At 39.9% G+C, this 25,991-nt stretch overlaps 1 protein-coding gene across 8 annotated transcripts in view; it reads right to left on the bottom strand.

The window, feature by feature from the left end:
• The window catches only part of MACROD2 (mono-ADP ribosylhydrolase 2), an 866,413-nt gene that overhangs the window by 731,655 nt on the left and 108,767 nt on the right, over positions 1-25,991 (bottom strand). The gene's annotated exons all lie outside the window — the stretch shown is intronic.

Here is a 25,991-nt window from a genome sequence, read left to right as displayed (position 1 = left end):
CTGTCAGTTGCCTTTATGCAATGCTGCATCCTTCTCAGAACTCATAAAATCCTGATTCCTAGTTAGACAACATAGCTGTCACATCACAATAAATTCAAACATTTAAATTGGAGCACATCTCTCACCCCAAAAGCTCTTTCCAAAGCGTCTCGGGCACTGAATTTGTGACATTAAACAGACAGAACGGCTGTCTGCTAAAAGCTGCATCCATAATTAAGCAAGCAGAACAGATGAAGTGTGCTACAATAACAGGAAGGTGGGATTTCAGTCACCTCAGGTAAGGTTTCCACGGGTTAAGGCAACCAGCTCCCATTTATCTGTCAGGAGTTTCCTACAGACAATGGAAAGGAATAAACGGCTTAAGACAGCAATTACTCTAACTTATCTTCAGTTCCTAATTTAATCAAGCTGAATCTCTTTCTGTGATTTATTTCTCTCCATTGATTGTAACCTGAGAGACGTGGAGCTCACATTTAGGTGTGTAAAGGTTAGGCATATAAGAGGAAGTAAGATGGATCTTACCTTACTAACATGTTTCATCCTAAAGCATGAGATTGAGCAAAAAGGTTTCCTCCACAGCTCAAGGATTTGAGAACTATGGAAATGCAGTTTCGTGAAAACACACAGTGCATATTGCTAGCAAAAATGAAGATCTTGCTATAAACACATGCACAGAGATGGTCTGGGCTTAAAAAATGAGCCTGTGGGGACGCAGCATCTACAGCAGGAACACAATCTGAGCTGACAATTGATGGCTGTCACAGACAGTGCAGTCAACAAATCCCTTGGACTGATGATCAGTGGATCCTATCACTCGAACACCCAGATTTTTGCAGGCATGTGTTAAGGACCTGCTCCAGGACTCCTGAGCCCCTGTTTATTCCTGCTCATGCCTTCAGGAATAAACAGGACATTATGTTTCTGGTCAGCTTAGCCAAAGTCCAACCAATCTTTCCCTCCCCAACAAAGAAGCCAAAAAAAAAAGAGTAGATGCAAAACACAGAATGTCAAAGCATTTACCTCATTGCTCTGGCAAGAAATGTCACACACCACACAGAATAAACTGGACTTCTAAGAAACACCCCAGTGCATGTTTATCTATCCTCCACATGATGTCCTGGCACCTGCCATCTTAGATTTCCATCAACTGGAAATTCCAATGAGACATAAGGCATCATTTGGGCAGTTAAGGACCAGAATTTGGCCCAGATATGTTGTAGAATCTCCATCCTGGGAGCCATTGGAAGCTGGGCTAGACTCCACCCCGAGCAAACTGATCTAGCTGAACACAGGGTTGGACTGCAAGAGTCCAGAAATCCATTTCAACCCTTGGTATCCCTGTGCCTGTCCTTTCAGAAAACAGCATTGTGTGCTGCAAAACCAGCATCTACAGCCACGTACAGGAAAGCAGCCCCAGTTGTACATCATCCTGGTTTTGACAATTTTCACTCAGAGATGGAAAAGCTCCCTTTACTCTTGAATAAACATGTTAGAAAAACTTGCAAAACTACCACACTTTTGGCCAAACTACCATTTTGATTACATTTTTGAAGGTGTGAACATCTTTTATTATTCAGTTTATAAACCTGAATTTAGCACCTCTCTTCCTCCCCACCATCACACCACCCCCAGAAAAAAGAGTCATCACTACACATGGATCAACCACAAACAAAATCATTTAGAGGAACAGGGAAAATTCATCTTTTATCATCTGTGCCACCTAGCAACACACAGTACTGGATCCAAAACATTTGCAGATCTGACACAGAGGAGCACAAGAGCATCAGAATAGGAGAAGAGATAAAATCTCCTTTCCCATTTCAAAGCTTCCACAGGCACAAGAGCTTTCCATTAATTCTGAAACATTGTCACGCTCACAACAGAACTCAAACATTATTTTTAAATTGCAAACCTGATTTTTGAGCAAATACAGCGTTTGGAGGTTTTGTGTGTGTGTGTGTGTGTGTGACTGATAATTTCATCTTCTATAAATCAGAACCAAGCCAAGTATTTCTGAGGTACGAAAAACTTTGCTGAACTTCACAATTAAATCCAGGGCAACTACACTCTGCCTGATCTGCTGTGTGCAGCAACAGAAAGGACAGTCTTTTCTCTTTAAATTATTAAGTGGGCAGACTTTAAATGGACAGACTTAAAAGGTTTTAAGACCAGATCCCTTCAAGAACATGAGAATTTCATCCAGAATAATGAGCAAAGTATTACTAAAAAAATTAGTGTTAACATAGGCACACATAATTACTTGCATGCTGTTCTTTATTACAATTTATCAATTTTAGCTACTTCAGTTCCTGAGCCAGGGACACAAACACTGACAAACTGCACACAATAGATCCAAAAATTGGAGCACATCTGAGGACAGGCTCGAGGTCTTCTGGTTTCAGTGCTCTAGCACTGGAGTAACCTTACTTCAGTTTTAAAATGTATTTAATATTTAAGCAGTGCTATCTACACACACAATGTGTTTGACTTCCAGTTCAATAAACAGCATCACATATGTAATTTTAATTCTTTTTTAAAAATTGCAAGGTTAGTCAACTACAGTACTTGGAGAGTCAGTCTAGAAGAAATGAAGTATTAAACATCTTTAATTTCAGTCGATAGTCTGGAAGCTACTGTAGCTTTCCACTTTTTAGGCATTCCTATTCATAATTCACTACTGGATACAACAAAAACAATACTTTATTCATAAGCTGGGGAGCAGGTTCTGTGTGTACAAAAAAAATTTAATTTAGGATAAATTCAGAGAAACTTTAGAAGACATCCCTCTCCTGCTGGGTTTTTCTTTTCCCCTAGAAAAAAAAAATCAGTGGAATTCAATTTAGGAGATGGTCAAAGCACATTTAAAGATTTGTTTGGACAGATATATACATATTCATTCTGACATTTTCATCTTGATTTTTGACTAGCCATTTTCCATATCTCTCTCACTATTTTATATCAGTCATTCTAGACAAAGGGAAGTTCATTACTCATCTTTATATTGCCTTTTAAAGATTTTAAAATGTAACATCTTTCCTGCAGATTCTGTACTTTTTTTTTTTTTTTTTTTTTTTAATTAGAATTTAAAACCAGCAGCCTGTTTTAATCTTTGCATGTGGAGGGGACTCCAGGAAAGCGATGAAAGGTTTGCCAAGGAAAAGGAAGAGGCAACACAGAGACCAGAATGGAAATGAGTACAGAGATGAAGGGGAAAAAAAAATGAAAAGAAAATCAGAGATTGAGATGAATGAGGCAAAACAGAAGTTCAGAAGCAAACATCATGATTGACAGCTGTCAGGAACTGAATCACCTGTTCAGTCAACTAAGCGGCTCATCATGGGCAGAAATAAACTCCTCCAGAACACTTCATCAGCCTCCCTTGAATCCCACTGAATGCAGCTCGGGGCTTGCTCTTGCATGAAAACCTCATCTTTGCATTGTTTCTTCTTAAAATTCTGCGCTGCAAGGCAATAATCAGCAGTGACTGGTGATCCACTACAATTCCAAAATCCATGAAAATGTGACAAATGGTGGCATCAATTCACTAAATGTCACACGGTAGCAATTACTGTCCTGAACTGGTCCTCAAATTACACACACAGCACCTTGTCACCAAAATCAGAAGGAATATTTGCTTCTGCTTAAACAGGGGAAGAAAGTCAGCCAGATGTCTGTATGAAATTGCACTCTGCTACAAGTTCCTTTACAGTTGTAAAGACAAAAATGAAAATAGGTGCAGGACATGCACTTTGCACTGGGTAGAAAATCTGAGGGGTCAACCACAACCAGTGGGGCTTTAAGAACAGCACAGAAAGCCCCTCCAAACTCAGCTCTAGAAGAAAAGGAGATATCATTCTGTTTTTAAAAGCTTCTTGAAAGCAGAACTGAATTTGTTAAGACTGTAATAGGAGATGTGCATAGATTAGTCCAAAAAAATCAGCTTCTGTTAAAACCAAGGAAACTTGGCCCATTAAGTTTTGGTATTTTGGGATTTGCAAATAATTTCACTTCAAGTCAGAAAGGTTTGTGGAGCAAGTAACTCCTGTTCTGGTTTTGCTTCCACATGAGCCTCATAATCTCTACTCCTGCACACTGCTAAATGTTCTTACTCACCAGAAAAAGGGAATCAAAGAACCAGAAAGTCTTTCACTTTAGCTTTTCTATTGCCATGTATTGTACTTAATCAATATTTATTTTAGCATAGGAGAGAAAAATACATGACCTTTGTTTAGAGAGCTGATTCTTAGATTTCAATTATCAACAGATCTGTGCTGGTTAAAGACCTTTGAGAGGATTTTAATACAGTGAAGCAATAAGGCAAGCCATAAACCAGAAAACCCAGCACTCTGCATTAGTTCATTTCAAAGTAAACATAGAAATTAAATGATTGCTCTATAATGTCTCAGAGACTGCAAAAACAATGACAAAAGGGTAACTACCATACTGATGTAAATGTTTTTATAGGATGCAATTAAGACACTGCAGTGTTGTTTTGCCTTTTAAGTTCTGTTCAATACTTTATTTGTGTCTCATACCCTTCACCCTCTCACTTCCAAGGAAAAATTCATATTAGCTCGCTTTTACTTCTTGACACAAGAACCATTTTCAGCTTGATGCAAAAAGTGAAGAGCTGAAGCTTTTTAGGGGAGGGCTCAGTTAGCAATTTTCTATTCCAATCCAACCTTCAGAGCACCTTGGAGAGACAGGGGAAGAGAACATGGTACAGCAGATTTCAGGGCTGTGGTGGACTTTCCTGGGATTGTGATATCAGAGATGGGATGCTCCAGCGGTTTTGGCTGCCTGGGCACAGCCAGTGATTCCTGCTTTGTATAAGGAGTATCTGACTTACTTGCAACAAGGGGACAACCCCAACTTTCAGTTCTTCAGAAAACAACCAAGTTATGACATTATAACCATAATTTTTGTTATTCACTACGTGCCTTCTCAACATAACCACTTGTTACCCTATTTTTTTAATTTACCAGTTGCCTTTTTTCCTCTTTATACACAAAACACTTTCCATGAAGGGTAACTCCCTTTTCCGTTCCTCAACTTCATTTTCTACATTGAGTTCATTTTTTCTGAACTCTTCAAACTAAGTATTATCTTCAAAGTACACAAGTTTACTTATCTATCATTTCAGCCTGATGCCCTAAAACAACATATATACTAATAAATCTTAATAAAATGCAAATGGCCAACCGATTCATCAACTGACTCCATCGCTTTGTTCATGATTCTTTAACCAGTTTTCAATACATTGCAGAGTGTCAAACAGTACTCAGCAGTAATTTATTTTTCAGGACACTTACTTCATGTGATGCATACAAAAGGCTGGGATTCAATTAGACTACCCTGTGTTCTTTGTGCAAAACTTTAATAATCTCAGAAAGTTGGTTTTTTTTTCCCAGCAATGTCTGATTATTTCAACTCATCACACTTACTGTTCACAGCTCCATTATCCTCTGGCTTCTTTGTTTTCCCTTTCCAAAAGGGAAGGATTTAATTGGATACTAAAGACATTTTTTACTCAATAAAAAAATTATTTTCTTCACTGTTCACCAGACCTGAAATACAAACCCCCACTGTTCCCTTTGCTTTCCTCCAACAGGATCAGCCTAAGACATGATTCTGAATGTATCTGCAGTAATTGCATGAAATGAACTAATTTCTTACTAAGTTGATGATATTTGGTGAACCAAACACATCACTTACTACACAGAATAATTTTTCCACCCAGCAAAGTCTTCTGTAGGTGTATTGACAGGCTCTTCGTTGCTTTCTAATTGCCTTTGCTTCCTTCCCACTGAAGGCTGATCAAACCCAATTCCAATCTCTTTCCATAGCACTGGCTAAAGCATTTTTACTTCTTCAGTGGGAGAATGAGGATAAAACACTCCATGCTCACACCCCCCATGTCTGGGTGTGCCTTACCAAACAATTAGTGCCTGAATCCTTGCCTGTGCCAGCCTCCTGCTCTACTCCTGGCACTACTTGTTTATGTGTTCTGCTTCAAAACTCCTTTTCTTTTCTCCTTAGGTGTTTGGTTTTTTTTTTTCCCTCCTTTGCATTAATTTGTTTTGCTTCTAAAATGGAATGTAACAGCTGGTTAGTAGTTCATAGCTCATTTATAGTTTATTCACCTTTTGTTGCTCTGCATTTTAGTTCTCCTTATTTAAATGAGCATGATGTGCTGGGATTTTAGCATTAAATAAATCCTTTTCTGCCCAGTTTCACCTCTCACGAGTTCCAAACCCGTGAAATACGTTATAAACAAAGACCTACAACAGCACATATAAAGCAGCACTTAGAAATCCAGTTTGCCAGTGATGGATTAGGGCTTTACATTCCCAAACTACCAAGTACAGTGGTCTCCTTGACCACCCAGCTACAGTGATTTATATGCAGTGACAGATTAAGCAGTCTTCCTGGTTACATATCATTAGTGGAAATCAAAGTCATGTCAGATATTGATGGTAATACCTTTCAAAGGTACATTACTGGCCAAGCTTTATGAGCAGCTTTCACATTAATTATTCAGTGAACAACAATGCTTAAAATATATGCATATATATACTCTTGGATCCTTGGACTATATTCATCACTGATGATTTTGAAGGAATGGAAAATGAACTCAAAGTTGACCTGTACATGGAAGCAGTAAGTTCAGGCTTCTCAATTTATAGATTTACTGTTGTAAGTCCATTACATTAAAGTGCAGTAAGACATCGCAACCACAAAAGCAAAAACTCTTAAATAGCTAAATTCTAGCATTAAATGAACACAACTCTTTTTCTCTGGGTATTGCAAACCTATTCAAATCACTGACCGAAAAAAACCCCCAACCAATTAAGTATTTAAACTTCCATTTAAAGGCATGCAGTCATTCTGGGTCATGTTATTGTACGTTATCAATACACTATTGATTAAAACTAATCTATTATAGGCACAGAACAACCCAGTGTTGATACGTATTTTAAAATCGAGAAGTGATGAAAGCGATTTTCATAGCCCATTTTAAACTTTCACTCAAAACATGTAGGTTAATGGAAGTTAATATAAACAGCATGGAACAGGAGGACTAAAATCTGATGAGAAACAATCAGAATAATTTGGTCTGCCAGCTGAAAGGATACACATGTACAACTAAATTGAACTTTGTTTATGCCTTTTGATTTTCAAGCCTTCTCTAAGATGATTACCCTACCTCCAGTTCTATCAAGGGAAAAACGCCTCCCTCTTTCTGAATCTGCTTCTAAATCAACTTTTTAAATATCGTTTTTACAGTATTAGGTATGCCATACTATTTAGAGTCTGCTGTAAACATCTGCAAAAAAAAAGTACCTCCCACAACTCCTCGCCTGCTCCTGACTTTCTCTACATCTGCTACTATTATTTTTATAGTCTCTGATTTGTTCTTGCCATTTTTTAATGTAAACAAGATTAGGGGAAGCCCTTTCTTTGTTTCTCCTCTCATGTACCTTGGAGAAATGGGATCATAATTACAGTGCCAAATCATGTATGCAGCTGCAAGTAGTTCTCCCGGGCACTTCAAAAGAGTTCTTGACCAAAAAGAAATCTCGGATGTCTTATAAAAAAAAGCATGTTCACTATGAATGGAATTAAAATGAAGCATTACCTAAGTAGGGGTGCACAGTAAATGATGAGATTTAACATAGGAAAATAGCAGGGCCTCCACAAGCAGCCTGCATCATGCTTGTGTTTGTATTAAAAAAGCTGCGGTGCCTTTTACCCTTAAGCGCTCATTTCATTTTGTACACAAATTACATCCACTCTGCCAGACACCATTTATAATGGCAGACAATCAGATCAGACACGACACTCAAGGGTTTTTGTAAACTTCACATTAAAGAACCAGCATGTCAGGAGATTTGGCTACTACAGGTTTCCCCCATCATTTAATTCCCATTTGTCTTAAATTGGTAAATGGTTTAAAAGTCACTTAAACAGTGCTCACATAACCACACATTAAATGGTCCAAGCCTCTGGTTTAGAAAATCACCTCAAAAAAAGAGTCTGCCTTTGTGCCATTTTCAAAGTCTAGGGAATGTACTTCACATCAGAAAGTTTTCATTACAAGCTCCCCAGATGAATTTTTTGAGACATAAAAATGGTGACAACTTTAATTCAACAGGTTTGTTTTGATGCAGTGATGAGGACAGCAGTGGTTTGTTATACATTGTGTTGAAAAAGAAAAAACTCACAGTACTTGATAGCACAGAGTTATCACAAGTTACTTAATTATCATACATGAAAAATGTTTTACAGAAGTAGACTGAAATTCACTGCAAGTTGTGCTTGGGCACATTTTGCACAGTAAGGTTAGTATAAAACAAATTATCCTGAAAAATAATTATATTATTCAGTAATTTTTTTACAGTTCCCTTTACGAATCTTCATGTTGAGCCTCCACTTATCCACGTTTTTTATTAAGAAAATGGATACCTAATCTAATAATACCCCAGACACGAGTGGCTTCATGAATTGTAAAACCTAAAACTGGAAGAATTATATATCTCTCATAAATCAGAGCTCCTCTATTAACATCAGGAAAGGATTGTGGAAATTTCCATCCCCATCAAGCACTGCTCTGAAAGAAACCAGACCTTTGACGTGACTAGCACAGGCTGCCCTCAAGACCATCAGGAAGAAGAATTAGTTTCAGATAGTAAAAGACTTGGGCCAGTAACAGTGCCTTGAGTTTCACCAGGAATGAAAGCTTGGACACAGGGACGAGTGGAGGGACAGTGCTGGGAGCAGAAGGAAAATTCATGGAACTATCCTGAAAGTGGCTGCGAATGAAAGGATTCTGACTGTTCAAAGCAGGGAAAAGCAAGCTCTGCTGTCAGTCATTCCAAGGGACCTCTGGAGCTGGACAAATGAAGTCCCTTTCTGTGGAACTCACCACCATCTTCTCATGCCGTGGCTGAGGACAGTGAAGGATATCAGTGCTTAATGGACACAAAGAATCTATCACAACATGTGGCAACAACATCTGTCAAAACATAGGAATTAAAACCTAGGAAAACTCACTATTAAACTGGCAAAACTCCTTGATTTTGGTGGGTTTTTTGGAAGGATATGGCATGTAAATTTGTAGCCAGAGATTCTAATACATTTTTTATTCTTCTAGCATTTGTTTTATGAGGGTCACAATTAGTTTATTATATCCCAGTAGTCTGCATCCAGTAGAGAATCACTGTCCATCTGCTAAGGAGATGCAAAAGCCCCTTTGATACAATTCATGACTAGGACGTGAAAATTGAGGCTAACTTGTGTCTTCTGCAGCATTACAGGATAATAATTCCATTTGGAATGCAATTCCTAACAATTTGAATAGGCCAGTAAAGCACACAGGGTAAGGCTCTAGAAGCCAAGGGATCTTAGGTTACTTTGTCAATCAACACATTTACAGAACGACAAACACATTTTCCCACATCACAAAGCACATTCTGAGAGCTGGCTAGCTCAAAGTTTGGGGTGGGTTGTTTTTTTCTTTTTTTTTTTTTTTTTTTCATCTTTCTTAATTATGTGGTTCTGTCAATCACATAAAATTGCCTCAAAATAATGACCATAAAGAAATAGTGTCATTACTAATCACTGAATGATCACAGGCAAACTGAACCCCAGCAACAGTATCTGACAGCTCCCAGGGGATACAAGTGCTGTCAGTCCAGGAGCTGCCACATTAAGAAGTCCCTTAGCTGAGCTGTTCTAGCGGTAAAGAACTGAAAGGTGCACAGAGCTGTAAGGAAACAAGTGGAAAAGTTTTCTGCAGAAAGTTTGCAGCAGCTGCTTTTTCACCTTGAATGAGAACATCTTTGTCTGAAAACATCTCTCCTGGTCCTGGTATGGCACCTGTACAAGGACCAGCAGTGCCTCCCCTGTTTGGTACCCAGTGCTCAATCCATGATTTACTTTATTTACATTTATCAACGTGAATTGTTGGTGCTCTGTCCCAATTCTTGGGCAGTCACACCCTCTCTTCCACTTTGGTTGCATGCCACAGGCCCTGCTGCAGTATTTAGGATATCCAGGTATGCCACACATATGGAACTCCTCAGTTTTCCAAGGGCAAAGACAAACTCACTCTTTATGAGAAATATTCTTCAAAAATATCAATTAACTTCTTAAACGCAGCTGACATATGAAAGTCTCCAAAATACTAATAAGCTTGAAAGAATTTATACAACAGAATTCTTAGGGGTGACATTCCCAGTACCTGAAGGGAGTCTGCAAGAAAGATGGAGAGGGATTATTTACAAGAGCATGGAGTGACAGGACAAGGGGAATGCATCCAACTGACAGAGAGTAGGTTTAGATTAGATATTAGGAAAAAATTCTTTCCTGTGAGGGTGACACTGAAATAGGCTGTCCAGAGATGTTGTGGCTGTCCCATCCCTGGAACTGTTCAAGGTCAGGCTGGATGGGGCTTTGAGCAACCCAGCCTTGAGGAAAGTGTCCCTGTCCACGGCAGGAGGTTGGAACTGGATGATTGTTAAGGTCCCTTCCAATCCAAAACCTTCCATGCATGATTCTATGCATTGATGGAATCAAAACCTACTTCAGGTGATAAAGTAGGTGCAAAAGCAGCAACCTCTCACGGGGGAGGATGTGAGTATCAGTGAAACAATTTGGACTGGTGGAGAAGAGCACCTGTGAACACAATAAATGGGAAGAGCGCTTAACCCTCTAGTAATACTAGAATAGTGCCCTGAGGAAGAAAAGGAAACTTTGCACTTGACCAAGAGAATGAGAGAGTCATAGAAGTTATAATATATCCTGCAAGGCTGGAAAAGTAATACTGGAAAATAGGGAGCTTCTTCTTTCACCTCACAGCAACAATGCAAGAAGTATTTAAACTTGATTAGTGCGGTCTGTTCTTCATGAGTATTAGAACAAAAAGAACACTGCACTCCCAGAACTTCAGATTGAAGGGAAAAGAGTCTGTGAAATATCAAATACAAAGATAAAAAATGTTTATGAAAATGATCCAAAAAGCTAACAGTGCACCTTTCAGAGGCGTAAGTAATATATTAATGACTCTGAAAGAATTTAAGTATTTGTTTGTTATGTCCTTGATGCAGCCCAATAGAATAAGCCCTGATAGATCAGCATTTATTTTGCTGACCATTAAGCGTCCAAATTCTTCTCTTGCAAATAATTCCAGAGGATTGAGGAGGAAATACTACACAGTTCTGCCAGTCACAAGCAAAGGCTGTAATGCAGTGCCAGGTAACCAAGTCCTTTCAAGTCCTTCCCAGGACTGACAATATTCTTCCATCCAGCAGCATCAGGACCCTGTTGCAGAAAGGCTCTGACTCTCCTTTCCATCTAATTTAGTTTTACACCAACAGATCCTACTTTCCTGCTGTCAGCTACCCAATGATGAATTGATAATGCCTTTTGATGAAGGATAGTGTACACATATATTAAAAAAATATTGATGTTTCCTCCATACTTCATTATAAAGTTTTTTATTCTTTTTATTCAGTTTGGAGACTTAGCCATTAGCTGGATTTCCATTTCAAGAATAAATTCATGGTTCACACAGATGTTATTTCAAAATCAGAAGACAGATAGAAGATACGGGGATATAGTGCATGGGAAAGTGCTTTACTAGGGTTTGGGGGGGGGGGGGGGGTGATTTGTTGGGTTTTTTAACTACCATAGCAATGATGTCAACTCACCCAGAGCGTCTCATTTCTGTGCAACAGGCATCATTCTCTGAAAAAAGTGCAACAGTGCAGGTGTGCAAGTAATAAGATCTTATAAAGGAAAAACATTGTTGCTTGTAAAGTAAAATGATCAAACAGCTACTTAGTCTTGTTGAATTCGGATACAAACAGGTTATGTGAGATCAAACCACTAAAGCCTATTCCACAAGGAACCCGGGTAAGTCATCGAGTGAGCCCTAGTTCCTTTTCTAATTTAAAAAGTTTCATTATCTAGAGGAAGAATGCAGATATGTTTTTAGTATCTGTCTGACTATTGCACATATGAAGAAGGACTGTCAGGAAACAGGCACGCCAACCGCAGATCTCTCGGCCTCACCTCACCGCTGCGGAGGGAAGAGCGCGCCTTTCATCGAGAACGGCAATATATTCCTCCAGCTTAACTGTTTTACATCCTCTCTGAGGCTTTTAACCACTGGACTGAATCCTGGACAAAGGAATCGGATGCCCAGAACGAAAGGCTCAGGGGAGCAGCAGCTCTTTATCCACTCCCTGATGGTGTGAAGCCAAGCGGCCGCCGCCGGTGCCCAGCGCCGCTCGACGCGGAACGCCGGCAGTGCGGGGCGGAAAGGACCTTTCCACCAGACATCCCCAAAGATCCTCCTATTAGCAAGACTTAAGGAGGCCTTTGTCATCTCAAATATGCTCAGCTGCTCACCGCATGGCGAAGCAGTGTAAGAAGCATTTAAAGATGTGTCTGACATCATTAATCTATTTGGCCTCTGACCCGCGGAGCTGAACTGTAACTATGGCGACTAAAGCTTGACCTTACTACGCTGAGAAACTTTAAAGCTCCGTCGTATTTTGGGTCGCATTGTTAGGATGAACAAAGGGATAAAGAAGAAATGTGACAGTTTCCTGGGAATTAAGGTCAGCGGGTCAATTGCCCTAAAGCTTTATTGTTATATGATAAGCAAGACTAGCTGAAATAATTTTTCAGCAATTAGAATAAAAAAAAAAAAAAACAACCCAAACAACAAAATCTAGAGCTATTGTAGTCTAAAGAAGAAAATTGGTCTCTGTAAAAGCAATATGAAGCCCATCACTGAGCAAAATTACTCAACAGCATTCCCTGTAGCACTTACAGCACAAACATTGGAAAAAATGGGCAGTAGGTATCATTTTCACATTCTCATCTCAGGTTTATTGTTAATTCAAGGTTTGGGGGGCATGTGAAATGTATTTATTAATGAGTTTCTGGAATTGCATTTGCTGAAATTGTCAGTGTTTTCCATCCTCCCCTTTTCAAATGATTCATGAAAGTAGGTGGGAATAAGCAGCCTGAATACACTGATTTGGAACATCTGTGTAAAAGCAGCACATGTCTTAGGCTGGGAATAAATACAGTGTAGGGGCTTGTCCTAACTAAATGCTATGACAAATACCACTCCAAATATTTACAGTCTATAAAATTGGACTTACTAACACTGTTTATACAATTAGGTAGTGTGGAGCAGTTTTCACTTAAATCATGCATCAGCAAAATTCATAGGTGTCTCCTATTTTATTATAGTTTCTAATTTATTCAATAAAATTATTCTACATCAGAAGTAACTAATTACAAGCCTAAAAGTTTTTCAAATTTTTAAGCCTAAAAATTTTTCAATTTTTAGGTATTCCAACTCATACCATGCAGTACCACAAATGTATCCTATAACAGCAGCTAAAAGGCAGATAGATACAAAACATCTAAGTTGTGTATGGAGTTTTCATGTTGGGTTTTTTTAATTTCTCACATCGTTACTTAAGAAAAACTATTGTAATGCAGAAGTGCAGCACAGACTGGGCATAACATGCCAGTTAAGCTGAGCATAACACCCACAAAATATAATGCGTACGAAGGAAAAAGCATGAAAATGAAAGTTTGTGAAGCGGGAAAGTTAAACATATCTCAACATAGTGTTCTGGGGTTCTCCACAATTAGTATATTTTATTTAATTATCTAATAATTATGTGAGTGGATGCTAAAACAGTGGTGCTTGCTCATTAAGAAACATTAATGTAGTACAGAAGTACAGTGCAGGGGAGAAGTACCAGCTCAAGCTTTTTATGACTATTAAAGAATACAAAAGCAAAATTCCAGGCACCCTGCAAAATAGCCCTTTCTGCTTTTCTTTTCTTTTTTAGTACTCCAGATGTGCCTGAGAAATAGAATTCTACAAAACTGGTTTTAAAAGGTCTATAGACTGCCAGTCTAACAAAAAAGCATGGCTAAAATGATGCCAAGGTGTGAATGCCATCAATAAAGAATTCAAATTTTGTTTAATTCTTTTTTACTCTGAATTTGCACTGTTGGTTGAGCACAAACTGAAGGAATCACTGCTACAGCTGATTCCATCCTGGGGAAAAAAATGTTAATGGCTCCAGAAAAGCACTAGAAAATCTCTAAAGAAAGAATTCAAGACCTAGAAAATTTGTTTCAATGAGAGCAAACAGAAGAATGTAATTAATACACATCCAACAGTGAGACAGGAGTGAATTTACCTGCAGCCATCAAACCCCAGAATATGTGATAACTCTTATCACATAGATTTACTCTTCTTGCTGAGAATATGCAAGGCCACTGCCACCAGGCAGATCACAAACTGGAACAGCTTTGAACAGCGAGAGCAGTTTGGAGGACAAGTATGCAACAGTTCAGATTTAAGATATGCAGCAGACTCTTCACCTTGGAAGTCAGGATGCCTTTTGAAGCTGTGCCTGTGACAGCTGTGACACCAAAAAATAGTGTCAAGAGGTTATTTGGTCCCCATTATACAGAAGGTCACTCTAAATGTCATAACAGCACACCAGGGTATTTTCATCTCCTCTCAACTTGATACAAACCATTTAAAAGTCAAAACACATTTGCTGTTAATAGACAATCTTTTGAAATCACTCTATTTTGCGTTGTTTTAAAAACAGCGACAAACCAACAAACTTGGCAACTTACTGCATGAACCCACAGCGCTGAAACTTGCCACAGAAGGGGGGCATTCCCAGGTGCCACACTCCCATTACCCACACATGAACGAATAATTACTCTGGAAGTCAAAAGAGACCCTGGAAAACTTCTAAAACCTCAACAGTTATTACTTTCTATACAAGAGAATCCCATTTGAAGTCATACGTTGAAGTACGACTGAGTTGGCACAGAAATGGATTAAAGCCAGGAAATTCTAAGTTTAAGCTGACTCGCCATCCTTAGCACACTCTATTGTCCTTTATCCCTAAAATTTAATTAAACCTCAGTCCTGACCAGTTGTAATAAGGAGTACTGAAAACTGATTATCGGAATTGCTTTCCCCCAACGGCCTATTGTGCTACACTTCCTCTCTGCAAAATACAAAAGATCTTATGTACATTTTTCTTTCTCTGTGAAAAGAGGGCTGCAAAAAAAAAAAAAATCCAGTCTGAACTTTTATTTAGTTGCCAGTTGTGCTGTGAAATGAAACTAAGCATTTTCTTTTAAAAGCTGATTCAAATTCAGTACTTAATCATGCCATAGCAGAGCAAAAGCAGCAACAAATTATGTTACAATTACATTAGAAATTCTTCTACAAGATTTTGTTTTCAGTCACTTCTAATCTTTCAATAGCTGCTGTTTCTAGGACTGATATTTTCCTAACAGCATTTGTGCCTGCAACTAGCTGCTCTGATCAGAAACATTTGTAATGTTAGGAAAATATGTATGTGCATGTGTGTGCAGAGCACAGACAGAGAGAAAAGCAGTCACAATTGATTATAAAAAAAGTTTTAGAAGACATAAAACATTTCCTTCATTCTTCACGTGGGTTTTTTTCCTTATTCTAGGAGATTATTTACTCCTGTACTAACCAATTTGTTTTCTCTGCTGCAGATCACTACAATATACAATTACAAAGTAATGGTTTTAAAATTTAAAATGCTATGAACTCCACTTCAAATAACAGACCCAAAACACAGGCCTCAAGTGCCTACATTAAAGCAGACTCACCACTAACTAGATGGATGACTAAGCCAGAAAAAGGTAAAAGAGCTGGCAGGCCACAGGACACACAAATTGAGAGCACAGGTTTTAAAATCCCTTTTGTCTGCAGTGCTCTCCCTCTTACCCAGAGAAAGTCAGATGACTTGAAGATATCAAATAACATCTGTTTTCTAAACAACACACTAATGCCTACAAAATTTATAACACCCACTTTTGAAACAATACAGGAGACAGCTCAGCCTGCAAATCCAAAAACTTTAAAGGAATCTTAATTAGCAATTTCAAAAAGATGCCATAATCCAAGCAGCATATCACTGCCACGAGATGAAATAAAAAACACGTATGCAAAGCTATCTATGGTATTATAAGGATATCCAACAGAATTTGAAAGCCTTTGGGTTAAAACTATTAAACTTGTAGAGCTTCAAAGAGGAAAGGTACAACCTTTCACAGGCCAGCAACAGGTCAGTGCCTGTTACAGCGATGCCTCATCGTTCCTCTGGTAAATGTCTCCTGCTTTGGCTGCCACGGCTGCCTTCATTCCCAGCTACCTCTGCCTTTTGCTACAAACACAACACAGCAACGTGTTTGCTCGCCAAAATGAAAATGCAAATCCCTGCCACGTCCTCCTGGGCTCTCTGGCCCAGCTTATGTAAATGTATTTTCCTAGTACACAGCATTCTACAGATTGGGGTGCCATAGCAAAGGGCAAAATGACATTCCCTGTGTTTCTGCACAGCATTCCTGGGGTTACAGAGGTACAGTGATGCTTTCCCAGCAGTCACTGCAAAAGCAGCTAATGGTTCGTCTCTAAGAAGGGACTGAACCCAAACCACCCCAGGGTGAGAAGGCAGGTAGATTTCAGAGCTGGCTACATAGGATTAATAATCATAGAATCACAGAACATGTTGAGTTGGAAGGGACCCATCAGGATCACCGAGTCCAGCTCCTGGCCCTGCACAGCACATCCTAAGAATCCCACCATGTGCCTTAAAGAGCATTGTGCAAATGCTTCTGGACCTCTGCCAGGCTTGGTGCTGTGACCACTTCCCCGGGAGCCTGTTCAGTGCACACCCACCCTGTGGGTAAAAAAACCCCTTCTGATATTCAGCCCAAACCTCCCCTGACTCAGCTTCATTCCATTTCCTCGAGTCACTGGTCACAAGAGTGAAGAGCTCCTGCCCTGCCTTTGGCAGCACCCACTGCTCAGGGACTCCCAGAATAAGCTCTGCACATTTCATCAATAGTTACATGAGATCGTTTCTACTTGAAACCTTAAGTAACGCAAGCACCACATTGCGAGAGCAAAGGGTTGCTACAGTCATGACAAAATGAACAGCTGCCACACAATTTGATGGAAGTGCCAGTTTCTCATGCCAATACCACAATCCTTTCAATGAGGCATTTGGCCAACATATTAAAATCCTTAGACCATCGGGAAAACAACAAAGTAATTCCACAGTAACAGCCCCAGCATGTTACGGCATCTATTGTTATTAAAAATACAGCAGATGTAGAATTACAGGTTACAGAAAGAGATGAGTATTTTTATTTTTTTTTTCGTTTCAGAAATTGAAAAGCAAAGAAGAAAATGTTTTTGTAGTAATATGACAGGCGACATAAACCGTAAGAAATCTGACAGCTGCATATGCCAGACTCGTACGTTTACTAAGAACAAGCCTGTACGAGACCTCTGAGGCAGAAGTTCACAGATGCAGGGCTGAAGTCAGTTTTGAACAGCAACGGTGGTTGGAAAACCATAACTAGCAGGCAGCAGGGCTTTGCAGTTGTTTTGCAGGCAGCTCAGAACGGTGAAGTAAATAAACAAATAAGTGAAAGTGAGCCAGCAGCAATCTGTGATGTGCAGTGTGACTGACTGTCAGTCAGAGCTGGCTCATCTGCTCGAGTGGATGGATTTGACTTGAACCCGTTCCATGCACACATGAAAGTTTCCATTAAATCCATGGAGACTAAATAGAGCACCTAATGAGACTTAAAACTTGACTTTTCACCTCTCTGAAAAGCATACCTGCAGTCCAGTTAAAGCTGACCACAGAAGCCAACTTCAGCTCCACAGTGCGGCACAATGGACCCAACAACCAAAGCACAGTGGAAGAGGATGGTCCCAAGGCACCAGCACTTGTCTGGCTCCATCATGAGCTGTATGGAAAAGCAGCACCAGCAAAATGTATTTCATTCTGGGAGGAAGTCTGCATTTCTGGCAGCTGAGCTGACTAAAGGCCTGGCTAAACACAAGCTGATGCAAAAGCGGAGATGGGGCTGCCCTCTGCAGCAGCAGCCAACCAGATGCACTGCGCAAAGCCATTTTTAGATGCTCTTGCCTGGAGTATTGAGGATCTGAACTCGATAACCTGAATCCCTTCTGTTTTGTGCTTCTAGGCTCCACTGTGTGCACAGAGCACAGAGAGCACAGAGCTGACCCAGCACAGGCTCAAAATGATTGTGGCTGAACAATCCATAGCAATCACAACTTGTTCGCTAAAGAATTTACAATTGCAATCAGAACCTCTCTACAACCCCTGGGAAAAATGATCAAGAAGAAATGAAATAGGCTTTGTTATATCCACGAATAATAACGTAAAATAACATCAACTAGAAATAAAGACAAATACTAGGCAGGCTAACAACAAATGGAGTTTTCATTTCTCACTGGGGCTATTTTTAGATGCATTCATATTTAAATATGAAGGTAATTTCCCAGTGCAGCTGTTAACAGCTCTTCCTGAGCTTCTCTTGGAGTTTGGGTGTTGCATCTGCTGGCATTTGCAAGGCAAACTTCTGGTTTCAGTGCATTATAACTACAAAAGCAGATGTTTCAAGCATCACCTTCAAAAATCGTACTTTGCATCTCAGGGGGTACTATGGTCAATTTATTTGCAAAAGGTTTGAGGTTTTATGTACAAAACTATATTGCTGTTGTAACAAGCATCTTGCATGGTTTTTAATCTACCCAAAGACACAATTACATATCAGGTGAACAAAACCTATAAATTATGTGCTAGTTTGGGCTGCTGAGGGTTTCAGAAATGCATGATTTTAAAGAATCATTGCTAAGGTCAAGAACTACTCCAGTTTTAATGAGGGACTCTGTCTGCTTCTCCCATTCAAATGAAGATTTTATTTTTGCTTTGTCAATAAGTGGTAATTAAATAGTTCTCACGCATTCTACTGTATCTGAAAGCCTGCTTATGTGGAGAGAGATACAGTAATGCTTTAATTAGGACTACAGACACACCACATTTGATTCAGATCATGGGTCCAGCTAGCCCTGTCAATACCACCACCACGTAGCTTTTGCTTTCACAGCAATGTGCAAAACTGAGTTTTGCACCACCGAGTTTTTGTCAAAATACCTGAAGATTAGAAATAGATTTATATTCTGGTTTTAAAACCCATCTAGAGTACCAAGCAAAGAAATAAATAGCCAAACCACTCAAGAGTGTGCATCACTGATCTCTCTATCCCATGGCATCACTTGCACTGTAATGACTGTGCTACAGGCCTGGTGCTTACCCTGCTGTCCTGGCAGAGCTGTCTTTGATGTTTTTTACCAAAGAGAATGGACATGACGCCTCTGGTATCCATGTCACAAGCCTCCAGTGAAGAGCAGTGGGGTTTAGGTGGAGAAGCAGGTAGAAGAGTGATGGTAAAGCAGCTTTGAAAATCTTCTTCCCCACCTATGAATTGGATACAAAGCTACTGCAGTGTAGACCACTCTTAGGGGTGACCAAAACACGCTCAGCTGTGTCTGTGAAAGGCAGGACTTTGGTTTTCTTACTTGTAAGGTGAGAGGAGAAACAATGAAATCAAAGAAAGAGTCAGACTCTGTTCTTCTCTAACAAAGCTGCTGTTGTCACTGTCTCAGGCAAGTCAACTCTTACGTGCTGCACATCACGCACAGCTACATCCATCCCGAGGTCAGCCAAAACACCTTTGTTTTCCTGAGTCACAGAGCTGAAGGTCTCTTATGGGTTCCTACAGGTTACTTCTCTTTAGGGCTCCCAACACTTCTCCCAAGGCCTTAGGATTGGCAGCAGCAATTAGTGTGTGTTCACCAAAGGCCAAAGAATAAAACCTTTGAGGAAGGAGATTAAAGATGGATTAAGGAAGGGAAAAAAAAAAAAAAAAAAAGAAAATGAGAAAATGAGGAACACTGCTCCAGATAAAATGAATTTCAGATTCCTATTCCCATGAAAATTCAGCCTCTTACCACTTCAATGAACTTCATCCTCAGTAGCAGCAAGCCATACCCACTAAATAATGCATGTCCATCACCTGCTCAAAGTAATTCTCAGGTCTCAGGCCTTCTCCTCACTTCCCTGTTTACAGCAAGTTGTGGGCAGACACCTGCTAGGGGAGAGCTTCTCTCACTCCTCAGTGTCCCCAGTCATTCCAGGTGTTGGAACTGGGTGAAAACTGAAGAGGGATTGCTCTAGGAATACCTGGGAAAACCTCCAACACGAATGTGCTTCTGAGACTCAGAGGAAATAGGATGCCTCGGCTGAGCATGCCAGTGCTTTAGGAATGAGATCTCCTTTGCATTTGAGGTAAATTCTAAACAAAATTTCATGGGTAAAAAGTAAGATCACCATTAATAATGCACTACTAGGAAAGGAAATGTGAAAGAACACACACATATGCTTTACAACTATTTTTTTTCCTGTTTAGCTTCAAGGATCATTCCACAGCACATTCAGCCAGCAGATGCTGAAAACACGCCAGCGCCCACACCAATTCACACAGATGGTGCTGGTGGGGTTGGGCCTTGTACAAAACTTACTTGTCTTCTCAACTAAGATAAAGCTTCTGCATGTGTGTCCTTTTCCTGAGTCAGAATTTCACCACGACATTTCTCATGGCCAGGGAAATTTCAAAATTCCTGTTAACTCACTTTTAATGACCATATCAACCCATATATGACCCTATAGCTTTCTGCCAACCCCCCATTAACTGCTGTTGTGCAAAGCCATTCCTGAAACAGCCTCTCTCACTGAACAGAAGAAGACAGAATAATAACCCCCGCTCACGACTAAATAAATCTGCTCAGACAATGTAAACTTAGTCCTTCCTGAGAATAAACACTTTTGAGTTATTCATATATTCAACGCTGGCACAGTCTTTCGTAATTTCCAACCCAGGTATTACACAAGCAAATCAGCAAAGGCACAGACTCCGGCTCATTGCTGGATGTTAACACAGACTAGACACAAACAACTAGGGCGGTGCATTTGGCCAAAATAGTGTGCTAATGCTTTGATTTGATTTGCCTGCAAAGCAGGGGGTGTACATTTTTGTAGAGATTACAGATCACCACCTAATGCCTTCAGCAGCACTGTATCCCCATACACTTGCTTTGAGTTTACCAAGAATGCTAAATATTCAAACTGGGGAACTCATACATTATACAAGTGCAGAAAACTTGGCCACTGTAATTTTACCAGATTAGACCTAAGTGAAACTGCTCAACTAATAGGAGGAGGAAAGAAAATAGGAAACTCTCTAACATGTAAAAGGGGCCAAAGAAGGACAACGAGTGAGAAAAAAAGAGTTCAGCAGAGGCAGCTTCTCCCGGCATAAGATCAATGCACAAAAAGCTGGAATGTGAATGTTCCCATGTGGGTTGATGTGTGGAGAAACAACTGTTGGGCACTGCAGGAGGAGGAGAGGAGCTGGGCGAGAGGCAGGGCGTATGCAGAAAGCCTGGCAGAGGAAGGCTGAGTACGGAGAGAGGAAAGACAAAGGCGGAAAATCCTCTGGGGCTATCAGGAAGTAAAAACAAAGAGAAAAGACCAGAAGAACTATTTTCATGGCCTGCAAATAGGCTTGAGAGAAAGCATGTGACTTTCAAGCTTTCAGAATAATCCTTTGAAGAACTGAGATTTATGACAACTGCATACAAAAATATAACAAGAAACATGAATTTTGCCCAACTGATTGTCTGGCCAGTTTAGATACTCAACAGCAGGAGCAACAATGAGTTCCAACATTAACAGGCAAAACAGGAACACGGACAGAAAGGAGTCATCCACCCCAAGCCCCTTTTTAACAAGCCCCAAATCACCCCTGCCTCGCTTACATGTCCATCCTCGAAGGTTGGCTCTGGACAACTGTTGCATAAGCAGCAAACAAAGCTCCAAGAAAGAGCCCAAGACCAAAATTGCTACAGATTTTTTTCTTCCTGCCATTTCAGAAGGTTTCAGGCTGGGTTTTTTGGTTCTGTTTTTGTTGTGTTTTTTGTTTTGTTTTTTTTTTTTTTTTTTTTAATGTATTTCTGTACTACTGGAACCCTTTTTATAGAGGCAGGTGTAAAAACGCATTTACCACTTTGTTCAGCTCAGTGTAGGCCTCATCGATAAAAATGCGAATTTGCAAATGCAGAACTACCCTGAGGGCAGAACAGCAGGTTTTTTCCTTCACAGGATCCTTCCTCACACACACTAGGCATTACTAACAATCTCGGTTAAGGTTTTCAAGGTTGTTTTGGAGGAACACTATTTTTCCTCCCTTTAACACACTTTCAAAGCCACATCAAGTGAAAGAAAAGTCTATTCTGTTCTGACAGCATCGCTTACTTTGTCAAGTAAGCAAGGAAAAACTCCATGTTCTTCATAGCTGAGAAGGAGTTAGCACTGCTTCTTCTAAAAATGTTGTCATGGTGGCTTCATGGTTTGACATCTAACAAATAGAGGAAATTGCTTTTTAAATACAAATATCAACTTGAAGCATTGGGAGCAAACTTTCCTGGAATGGACTTTATGTAGTCAGCTTTCTTTACCCATTGCGGTATGTCCTGTAAATAACAAAAAATAAATACCTTACTAAAAGGCTTTGCAATTTCAAGTACTCTTTTAAGTTACTTAATTTTGCTATCCATAGCACATGATCTCACAAGCAAAGCTGTTTATTTGCCTTAGGGAAAATACAGATGTGATTGCATCATGGGTGTTTCTGAGTTGACAGGGCTTTTCCCTGGAGCTGTTTAGGAGAGCTGGAAAGAAGAATGGGGGGAAGGCATGGAGAGAAGAGAGAGGAATGGCAGAAAATACAGGTGCAGTGGTCTAACCTCCTGGCCTTTACAGAGAGACAAAATAACCACAATTACAACTATTATCGCTCACATTCCTCGGCGGGGGGGGGGAGAAAGAAATACACTGGAGCCCACCTAATTTTAAATGAGTATTTAGTTTTAGACTCTTCATACCTTTCTAGCTCTGCTGTGGATTGTCTTGCATGACTACACTCCCATTTTTGTTGCATTTGATACAGAGCTGCTGCACCAACTTTGACAAGGTGCTCTATGTACATAAACAATCCTGAAAGCTGAATTTGACAGACATTTGTACTTGGAAGGAATATATCCAGAACTGGATTCTAATCCTGAAATGGTTCCGATCATTTAAAGACTAAAGTCTAATTAAAAATGCAATATGTATTTGCTGAGAAACTCTACTTAGTGAATATCAGGAAACCTTACAGAACGTGTATCACACTGAAGTTCATATATCATAGTATCCTCTTTCCTTACATGTCCCTACAAATCAGCCTGTGCCTAACTTGGATTTGGGACAGCTTGCTTTGGAAAATCAATATAACCTCATAAAAGCCTGAAGCTAAAGCCCACTAACATTCATTTCAGTTTATTCCATTGAATACCAAATGATCACTCTCAGCTCTATCTGACAGAAATCTGTCCTTGAGATGCTCAGCAAAGCAAGGGTTCAGTTTTGATCCTTGAAGACAGACAGTCTTCTCCTTCACTGAGGATGAGTGATCTCAGATCCAATTCCCAGTCAAGGTGTTTGATTTCTCAATATTTCATAAATGTCCTGCCTGGAAATGTATATGACTGGAACCTGATCTACAGCAGGACAAAGTATATCCAAAAAGCCTGTCAAGTCACAGGGAGGGTCATTCAGGTCAACCCTTGGCTGAGGGAGTTCCCAGAACTTCAATTCTTATCACGCCATCAGGATGCCCAGGAAAAAAAAAAAATAAGAAAAAGGCACCATCATTACCACACTGACCTAATAGCACCTTACAAGAGCCTGTTATAAACTTGCAGTGAAATTCTGTGAAAGGCATTATGAAGTGTGAGTACTCTGAATTCCCCATCCCACACCTTTTAAACCCTCTCAGCCCATGAAGCATTAACAAGATTACCGTGTCTTCCGAAAGGTAATTTCCCTGTAGGTCTGACAAGAACTTTAATCTCAGTGTCATGAGCATGAATTAATTCTATAAACAAAATACAGGTAAAACACTATTTTAACTAAGAGATTCAATTAAAATCTCTCATTATATTCCAAGTCTTTGGCATGCCAGTGTTAAATATTCATAGTTTTATTCCCAACATATGAGTAACTCCATCCTTATTAAGACAACTTCTCCATTCTCCTGGAATTGAAGACACATTGAATTCCTACATTTTAAGAAAAAGATGGAGAATATGGTCAAGATCTCCATGTACAAGAGGTTTTTTGTGGAGTGTATTTTAAAGGCTACCCATGTTCTTAAGAAGTATATTTATGGAGTTTACATAAAAGAATACAGTTAAAAATCTGCTTGCGACAGCACATTAAAGACCTTTCGGTACTCCAGAGCAGTTGTGACCTGGTAAAATCTAATTATTTTTCACATGCCCTTTGGAATTCTCTAGGAATATATACTGTAATTTCTAACCAGTGCCACAAGCACTGGGCCAGCCTCCGAATTGAGCTGAGAGATAGCTGGATGAGTACCATATACATCTTTTATAAGCATCCCACAGATCTGTGTTAAGGCTTAGCAACATGGCACAGCAACATAACCCTGGAATCTGTTAACTAATACAGCTAAGTCAGGCATGAGAAATACCAAATACACAATGCTTTTGAAAAATACCACTATAATCTCAAAAGAATCTCAGTTTAAAAAAAAATCAACAGGATAGCTGCAACATTTCCAAACTCTTAGCATTTCCACAACTCACTGTTCTGTCTCACAGAATGAGACAGGGGCATGCTGTAGTACCAGATGTATCACTGTTCATATAATACATATACATATGTATCCATATGCCTATAATGTGCCTGATGCGCATTAAGATGTATATGCAATACAGCTGATTATTCTGAGCTGGTTAGGGCACAGCTCACTGCCAGGACTTATCAATACAGACAATTACACCTTAACCTGAAGTCAATTTATTATTAGTTTTTACTCTCCTCAGGGAAAGATTGGAATTGAAGTGACAGCAAAAAAATCCTTTTCCTTCCTTATCAAGGAAAATCAATCCACATTTTTTTTAATTAGTAGAATAAATATAGCATGTATATAACATCTCATACATCTAAGTATCAAATCCATCAAGCAGATCCCAAAATTTATTAAAAACCTATTGAAAAAGGATGAGGTTTGACACTTCTGTCTGGCTTTGTTTTTGAGAAAAGACATCAACAGCTATTGAAGCATTCAAACTTTATTCAAGCAGAAGGTGCACCTATGTGGCAGTTTCCATAGGACTGACAGAAGTCAAACCCTCTTTGAAATCAATGGAGCTTCTGATACCAGCAAAAAGTGCAACTGGAGGATAACTGGGATGGGTGGAGAGAGTTTTCGGGAGTCTGCCTTCCCCCAGACATTGGCTCTGCGCTGGAGAACACGGTGGTCAAAACCCTGCAGGAGGTGCCCAAGGCACTAGTGCATGGCTAATGAAGAGAACAGGATGTTCGTGAAGGCAGCAGCTGTCTGCTGGGAAAGACACTCTTTTTGATGGAAAATTTTAAAAATAAAACAAGAGAAACATCCACCACATCTGCCAAAACCAACGCTACTTGTGTGCTTGTAAGCTACAGGTAAAGGAAACTGTTTTTTATAAAAAAAAGTCTGGAGAAGATGTTTTCTAGTTTGCCCTTTAACTATCATATATTTTCGGTTGCGCTTGAAGGCAGAAACTTCAGGAGAAATCCCTAAGGAGTGTAGCCTAGCCAGACCCCAATCCCGCTCAATCTCAGTCCCGCCGGGCACGAGAAGGGATCTCCCGGCGAGCGCCGTCCCGGGTGGGGCAGGAAACAGGCACTTGGTGTGTACTGGATGATTCCAAAGGGCATCGGCTCGGGAAAGCCCTCCAATCCTCCCGAGGTGCCGTAGCCTGCAATGCCTCGCACCAATGCCCCACAGCCAGGGAGGCGGCAGGGGAGTGACGGCGCTCGCAGCCGTGCGGGGACTGGGACTGAGGGAATTAATATATTGATTGATTTGTGGCTTAAACAGAGGGGGGGTTTAGC

The sequence above is a fragment of the Zosterops lateralis genome, assembly GCF_965231275.1.
Source record: "Zosterops lateralis genome assembly, chromosome: 3".
NCBI lineage: Eukaryota > Metazoa > Chordata > Aves > Passeriformes > Zosteropidae > Zosterops > Zosterops lateralis.
Note: the sequence above shows the minus strand (reverse complement) of the source record. Positions and strands in the feature narration are given on the sequence as shown.